The following is an 8474-nucleotide window of genomic DNA, read 5'->3' as shown; positions in this document are numbered from 1 at the left end:
GCTTTGGCTTCATCATTATGTGCTGGTATTAGTTTGAAATGACTGTTATGCCTCAGAAGCACAGTCCCGTTTCATGCAGCAGGAGCTGCAGCGGACTGTGATGCATGTAGGTGCTGCATTATTGCACCAAAAGGAGGGTATACAAGTTTTGCCATCTGTAGGATTTTACACAGTGGTGTTGGCAGTAGGCTGTGTGATCAGATCATGGAGAGGCTCCATGACTCAGCCATGCTGTTTCTCCGGTTATTTGTTTAGCCTTGTCTGCCTGGGACTGAAAAGGAATGTTTCTCCCAAAGACTTTTTTTTATGATTGTCTGTGTAATATTCAAGCATTGTAATGCTTACTAAAAACTTTTGCTTTATGCATCGAAAATGTTTATGTTTACACATATAAGTGAGGCATTTGACTTATAGATGACTTGCAGATTTAAAAATAAAACACATCAGCAGAACTCATCTGTCCAGCATTGCTGTCAGTGTTTCTCAGTCAGCTCCAATAATGTGGGAGCAACAGCAGCTTCCTCACTTACACACTGCACATTTCAACTGTATGCTAACACTGGACTGGACTTTAAGTTGGAGCACATCTGTAGTGTTATATGACCACCCTCTCATTCGCTCCCCCCTCCCTCATCCAACACACACACACACACACACACACAAGCCACACGCTATCCCCCTGAACCCACAATCAAATTTCACTCAACATCTGCAAAGCATTCCCAGCAGGCCTGGAATGTACATTAGCCTGGGGAAAGCTATTAGATTAGCTCACCTCACTAGTTTTACTTTTCCTCCAAAGTATGTTCTCTAAAGTGTTGTTCTTTAACAGCCGGTGAGCAGTGGCACAACACCTCTAACAAAGGAGCCTGCTCCACTTAAATCCCTCCACGTTTTGGCCCACGTAAAACCATAAATCATCCATGGTTCATTATGACAGTTCCGGCTACACTCCACCACATTACTTTAAGAAAACATTACATGTCCAGATATCCCAAATCCTTAAATTGATCCTATCCTGTTTTATTTGTTTTGTTTCTCCTTAGTGCCTCAGTTGAGACAAACATGGTTTTAATCATGGTTGGTTTGTTGGAAGAGTGAGCGAGTGAGTGTGTGTATGTGTGTGTTGCCACATTCTCTGAGGCTGAGCTGCTCTCAACATACCAATCATTTTGTTTTTTGTTCTTTTTTTTTTGTCGTGTACTACACACTGTTATGATCTCCTTCAGTGTATGACGACGTTTTAGGCAGAAATTGGTCTTGATTGCTTAAATATGTATCTGGCCTAGATGTAAAGAATGGGATACTGAACTCCTGTTGTTCGTGATCAGAATCAAACCTGCTTTGAATAAGCAATGCATTTGTCCCAAATTTCATGCAGTTTAGCCTGAGGGGGGCAGTGTTAGTGTCAGCAACCCAATTTAAATGCATCCATATCCATCCTTTAAAATAAACATTTAAACCCAGTATATAAGTCTCTGTTTTTTTTTTTTACATACAATTAACAGCAAACTCAGAAAGCACCAGTGCACTCTATACCGTTCTGAACAACTACAAACCAGACAAGAAAATACAACAGTGAGACAGTGAATTTGACGTTGCTGACGCTTTTAAGGAATGTAAATAGTTTAACTTTTGACTATCAATTTTTCTTAAAAATCCCTCATAAACGATATTTGTGAGGATGCTCTAATCTCAGTGTCACACTGACGTCTGCCTGAGCCAACCATTCATGCAGGAGAACTGCTGCATGATAACCAATCACACCTTATTGTAAATAAATATAAATCCTATCTCATTATTTTACTTCTGAAATGAAACCACAGTCACATGTGTTGTCAACTAATCTGTTTAGAATTTTGAAACCAAACTGCAAAACAATACAAGCTAATAAAACTTGAGATTTATGATGATGGGGCTCATGGGACTCACCAGTGGTTGCCTGACAGCCTTGGCTGAACCATGAGCCAAGCATTTCTACATTCCTCCCCAGAGAGCACCGTAATATGCGTTTACAAATTCAGGAAATGCCATAAAATACATGATATACAGCACACGCTGGATGAAGCCGACATGCTTCTATTTTCTCCCACATATCAATTGCTTTCATGTTGTCATGCAGTGTTTCGTGTGTGACTGAAATCGCAGTCAATGCGCAGCCAGCTATTACTGCCTTCACACAAAACCATGAAGGTGAATGGCTACCATGCATGTCTATGGCAAGAAAGAAAGCAGTATGTAGTTATTGTGCTGCAGCACAAAGGCTTAGATTTCCCACAAAAGGAGCACATTGTTTGTTTGCTTAACCTCTGGCACCTTTGCGGTTATTCCCCGTCTCTCCACAGAGCGGATTACTTTGTTTTAATCCAGCTCAGAGTGCCCCCGCGCAGCACGCGATAGTCCTTCGTCGTCATAACCGGCCAGGTATCGACACATGGGTCCCTGTTTACCTCCATGGGGCAGGGGGATTAGAAGTACAAGCTTTGATGTCAGATTCACAGACAGAAGTGGAGCAAAGCTAAAGCCTCTCAGGGTTATTATGATATCCAAGTCCACTTCTTTACCAGACGTTATGAAACATTGGGAGAGCTGGGAAAGAAGACGAAGGAGAAGAAAGGAAATGTGTGAAGGAGCAACAGCAGAGGACTCTTTCATTGTGTCTGCTCAACATCTAACGAGTAATAATCTCTCATTCGCTATCACCACTACAGTCATTGCTGCTCCATTATTTGTACTATGCTGTTGCAGTCAGACTTAATATATCTATTGCCCTTGTATTTGCTTAGAGGAAATACTACTGAGGTGTTCATTGCTTTACGTTGGTGTTAGGTTTCACAGCAGTTCTACCTCTGAGGGTCAGTGTGTTTTGATTATCTCTTAATTTCCCTTTTGGCCGGAGGCAGAAGCAGCTCCATCCTCTCAGCTCTTGGTCTGGGAGCCTGTAAACACTGTCAATGTGTTTTCCTATTGACATAATCATGTTGAGTGGTGCTGATGCAGTGACATTTGCAGTAATAGAAGACTGATAATCCTCACACAATTGCTTCTCTACTTTTGCACTATAGGGGACTCCAAAGGGGTACACTGTGCTTCTGCAGAAAATCTGCTGGTTACTGAGTGACCGTGAACATGATAGCCTAGCCCTCACTCTTTAACTCTTATTGCCCTGTGGAAAATGGGAGTCCTGCAGGATCAAACTGTCTGTGCTGACTTGGTGAGTGGGGAATGAGAGGCACAGCAGAAATAAAAGTAGCAAGAGCTCTCTCAAGTGGTAAAAGGGAAAACTTCTCTCTGCACAGCAATCAAGAAACTCCATTTTAATCCTCTTGGATTTTTATCATCCAGGCAAGTAAATATGCCGTCCAACATTATTAATTGCCTTTTTGAAACCTTGCAGTAATTTGTCCAGCTCAAACTTTCTTTTCATAGCTAAATCAAGTCTTGGAATGGCTATAGAATTGCAGCAATAAAAGTTTAAATTAGAAGCTTAAAACCTGCAGGACTAATTAAGCAGGTGTCATTAAGACTCACAATCCTCTTACAAGATGTCAAATTCAAATCTCCTGCTGCATATGTATAAACGCTGCAGCCCTGCAGTTTTTATTTACATCCATCCATCCATTTTCTATACCGCTTATCCGTCAGGTTTTTATATACACCACTCTACATAGCAACCTTTTTTTCTATTTGGGTGCAAAACCAAAGAAAAACATGATCAACTTGAAAAAAATTACTCAACTGATTAATTGGTGGAAAAAATAATAATTTGTTCCAATCACTGACAATATAAAATATGCTTACATTACAATGCAAAATGACCTAAAACCTGAATTCTTCAAAATGGCCAGCAGGGGGCAACTGATTTGGTTTCAACCCTCTATATGTGCCACAGACAGTAGAGCGTTAGATACACACAGCAGATATTGAGAAATCAATTTTCTGCATTGTGAAATTTCCACTTTCTTTACATATGACAAATTTTTCTGTGAAGGAAACTCTCACCTCAGACCCACTGCTGTCTGATCTGAACAATAATTGCAGACAGCAAACTGCACTTCACATCAAAAGCATTTCCCTTGTCTCAAGCCTTAATGAGAATTTATATCCTTTCTCTCTCTCAAAAACTATGCACTGTCAATGCAACTCACTCCTGAGAAAATACACTTAGCTATCTCATTCTGGGGTCGGCAGGAGCCAAGTATGAGCACAATTAGATTCAACTCAATGAACTGAGACTTTAGTTTACATATAGATAACACAGCATTTACATTTACATGCATATAAAAAAACAAATAAAACAGGTCCTTTGAACCAGTTAAGTGTCCTCAGTCTTGTATTGCCCTTTAGCCTGTTCCTTTCACTGTTCAAGTGATCTCAAGTCAACGTCTACCCATGGAGAAAAAAATATGTCAAGTCCAACCGAATTCATATCGGACGAGGCCCTGACCTGTCAGAATCTGCTGTGTCAGAGTGCACTCTCAGTGTAATATCTGCTCAGGTTGGCCCCAGCCAAGGTGACTAGTACGATCCTCCCGCAGAACTCGTAGATCACCCAGCTGTCTCAGAGGCGCTATTAACAAAACCAAGCGCTAATTTAAAACAATTACTTGAAAAGTATTATTATTCTCCAATTTGAGAAAAATGTTAGAATCATGTTGTATCAAAAATATATCTATATTTGAACAACTACATTAGAATTAAAAACAAAACAGAATTAAACTGTTTCAGTTTAACCAGCATTTTAATACACAAGCAAGCATAAATCTTACACAGCATGCTGGCATACTTAAATGCTTCTAACATGAAGAACAAGTAAACAAGAGCTTCAAATGGTAAAAAAAAAACAACAAAAAAAGTTTTTCCTTTTCCCTAAAAACATTGTGAATATCACTTTATTACTTTGCTTCACTCATTTAACTCAGGTAGCCTATACATACAAATCAATTGCCCTCACAATGTTTAGCATTCAGAGGGTTACAGCACAATACATGATGAACTTTGTATTAAAGTCACTGTAGTGTCTACTAGCCGCTAACACTCCAAGGTAGAAAACAAGGCTAACGTTAGCTTACCGAGACAGGTGAAGTTCAATAACTTGAAGAAAAGGTTCTTTTGGTGATCTCGTTCAACTAATTCAGCTGGGCTACATTAACATATCACATCACATCTATTTCTTACCCACTCCACTGGTCTTCAAATTTTCAAGGTAACTAACTAAACAGGACTGTGTGCCAATACAAACTCAGATTTTCACTCAGGAGGTAAAACACACTGACTTAACCATAGCTGAGTCAAAACATACACCAGCCCACATCTAAGTCAGTCACATCTCTACTGCTGTGAGCCTTACAAAGAATGGGTGCACAGTGAATAAAACATGCACTTTTACTTCAACTGCAGCTTAAACCGATCCTACAGGCCCGAAACGTAGACATCTTTCTTATTTTTTTTCAATTTTCGATTTCTGTGTTTGCATCATACAGTGTCTCACAAAAATATTACATCTAGAGATCATACTAAATGAGAACTGAACAAAACCAGGGAACAGCAAAGAATTTCTCCGCAAACTGTGTTTCAGCCAACAGCAAAGCATGGAGACTGGCTTTAACCATTACTGTTTTCTCAAAGGCCTCAGTCTTTTAGGTTTTTAAAATAACATCATCTTTATGTAAACAGAGCAGAAGTTCTGTTACTGGAGAAATGTAGCCATCTAGGTTCCACATCGAGGCTTGTTGTGTTGTGTGTTTTATTAACTCCTGTCAATTCAGCTTGCTAGTTAGCTGGCTAAAAAGTTTGTGGACCTTGTACACACACCCAGAGGTTTTCATGGGGAGTCCAGCATCCACAGAAATTGATTCAGCAGCATCACTTAGTGAGCTGCAGACACAGGAGTGAAAGCAAAAGTGAAGAAAAGAATAAAGGCGAGAACAGGAAATGACTTGTGAAAACCCATGGAGAAAGCAAGTGAAGAGGAAGAGGGACAAGAGATAAAAATGGGTTGAGAAGAAAAGAGTGAAGGGTGCCAGTAGCAGATGTAAGAGAATAAGATATGCATTTAATCTTTTTTTGCATTTTAAGATCTTATGAAATGAGCTGAGAGAGTGAGAGAAGCTAAGAAGGAGAACATAGGAGTAGATCAAATAACGTACCCTAAACAGACGTGTCAGGACCTGACTTTCAAATAGAAAAAAATATTTAGGCCTAATAAGCCCTTTTTAGTTTAATATTTTAACTTTCTTCCAAAATGAATAATGTCTGTATGAACAGACAACCAAAAATACGAGAAGCCAATGACCATAACTAGATCTTATACTAGAAAACACTCTCAGACCTCCACCAAGGAGGCAGTCAGTGTTCAAAACAAAACCAACAGTTCAACCAGTGAATGAGTCCTTTTCTCGGGATCTCATGAAGCCAACACAAATGCAATTTCAAGACCCTTTACCACAAATGACCAGAGACAATAAAGCCAAAGGGTTGTGCATCTAACAGACAAGCACGTCTGCTAAGTCCAGTGCAGTGCTGTCAGCTCCAGGAAAGGGCCATCCTGGGAGCCCAGTCATTTGATGGTGGGTCCATGGAGTAGAGAGGATGGGGTTGGAGGATAGTCTGATTCTCTAGAGCAAGTGAACAATGAATTATGGACTTATAGAAAGTGGTCTTCAATTAGCTAGCCAACGCTTAGCTAACTGATGATCACTGTGAGGGTGGACTGCACCTCGTCCACTGGAGAGTAACACTGCAAGTGCATTTTTTCTGAATTGGCTATCACTGCTCTACAGAATCTTTTTTTCCTGGAAAGTTTGTCATGTCTCAAATGACTTGACACATGGTGCATTTAGCTGCCATGACCAGGATAAAAAAATCTCCCCATGGGAACAGGCTCCGGGACCTTGAGTGTTTACTACATCTGGCTCCGCCCCTGGTTTCAACTACTTCAGTATCGGATCTGTCTTATCAGTTTAAAAGTCCCAAAAGCCTGTACCTGGTGTGCTCTCTCTTGTTCCAGATCACTGCTGACAGTAATTGGAAACAACTGAAAAGGCTTTGAGCTGGAACCATTTTCTTCTGTGACTCACTTACACACATTTGCTTTAGATACTTGCAGTCACTTATGTGAAAAATATCACCAGCCGCAGTGTTTCCATGTTCGATTGCACAGCTTTGATCAGTCTCACCTGTATTCATATCACTTATTTCTGCTGCTATCGGTTTCCCCTTGTGGCGATATCTGTTGTTCCCAGCTGCTGTTATCTGCTATTTGTACATGCAACTGAACCTCTTTCTGAAACAGTTATTTTCTGCATCCATACCCTTGTCTGTTGCTGTGGAGATCCCAACAGACCTGATGTTATTCATTTTACCACTGTAGTTTAATTATCTGGTGTATGCATGACTTGATTCTGTGATGCGTGTCCTATCATCAGTTTTTAGAATATATATTTCAATACTTCATTACTACTCAAAAATTTATTGTTGATTCAAATTTGTTATTTTATTGTATTATTTTCTAGAATTTGTGACTAAATACCATTGACTGCTTATGTGAATTTACCCACTGCTGATCTAATAAAGGATTATCTTATCTTATCTTTAAGCCAAAACTGCTCTTGATTGTGTGCGTACGGTCAATACAATTTTTACTCTTCAGTGTCTCCTCAAGAGTAAAAATTTACCACATTATCCAAAACTTTCATTATATGAACCTAGACTAGATTCTGTGTGCACTGTAATAAAACACTATGGTTTGCACCATAGACTAAATGTGTGTACTATTAAACTACTACAGTTTACACCAGCGGCACCCTGCTGTTTTCTTCCATCAAAGAAACATCTTTCTGAGATCCCTCATCACAGTTCGAGGTTTGAGCAGTTTAACCAAAGAGGGATTTTTCCTCCTCATTTGAATAATCATTTGATTCTGAAGAGATAAAACTATCAGGAAGGATCAGGGGAAAATGTTCAGTGTAAATAGTAATAATTTTACATCTTTATCTAATCCTGTCTTGTAAAAATTGGGTTTCTATGCTAACTGCTTTTATCTGATATACTGTATTTACTGTGTGTCATATGAATACAGTAATCCCTCCTGAAGATATCCTTTGTTAACTAGTTTAGTATTATAGTTTGCACCACAGATCTTTGTAACTGCTTAATTCGAATGACACTGTACACACAGACATGACACGCTCAGCGTCGTTGTCACACCATGAGGCCTAAATGCAAAATGACTGCAGAGAAACAGAAACCCATCACTATGTCAATATCTGGGACAGTGCAGCTCTGCTCATATGTAAACATGTGTAACAAACTGCCAAAGATCAGTCACACACTACTGTAGATCAACTACACACCACATGCAGCTGAATGAATGAATGTTTTTCCTTCAGAAGAACTTCATCTGCATAAAGTTGTCAACGTGCATCAACCTCCAGGTCAGCAGTGCCAGCAGAAGGCAGGATTTGAGTCATGAT

This window comes from Scatophagus argus, chromosome 5 (genome assembly GCF_020382885.2).
Source record: "Scatophagus argus isolate fScaArg1 chromosome 5, fScaArg1.pri, whole genome shotgun sequence".
NCBI lineage: Eukaryota > Metazoa > Chordata > Actinopteri > Scatophagidae > Scatophagus > Scatophagus argus.
Note: the sequence above shows the minus strand (reverse complement) of the source record.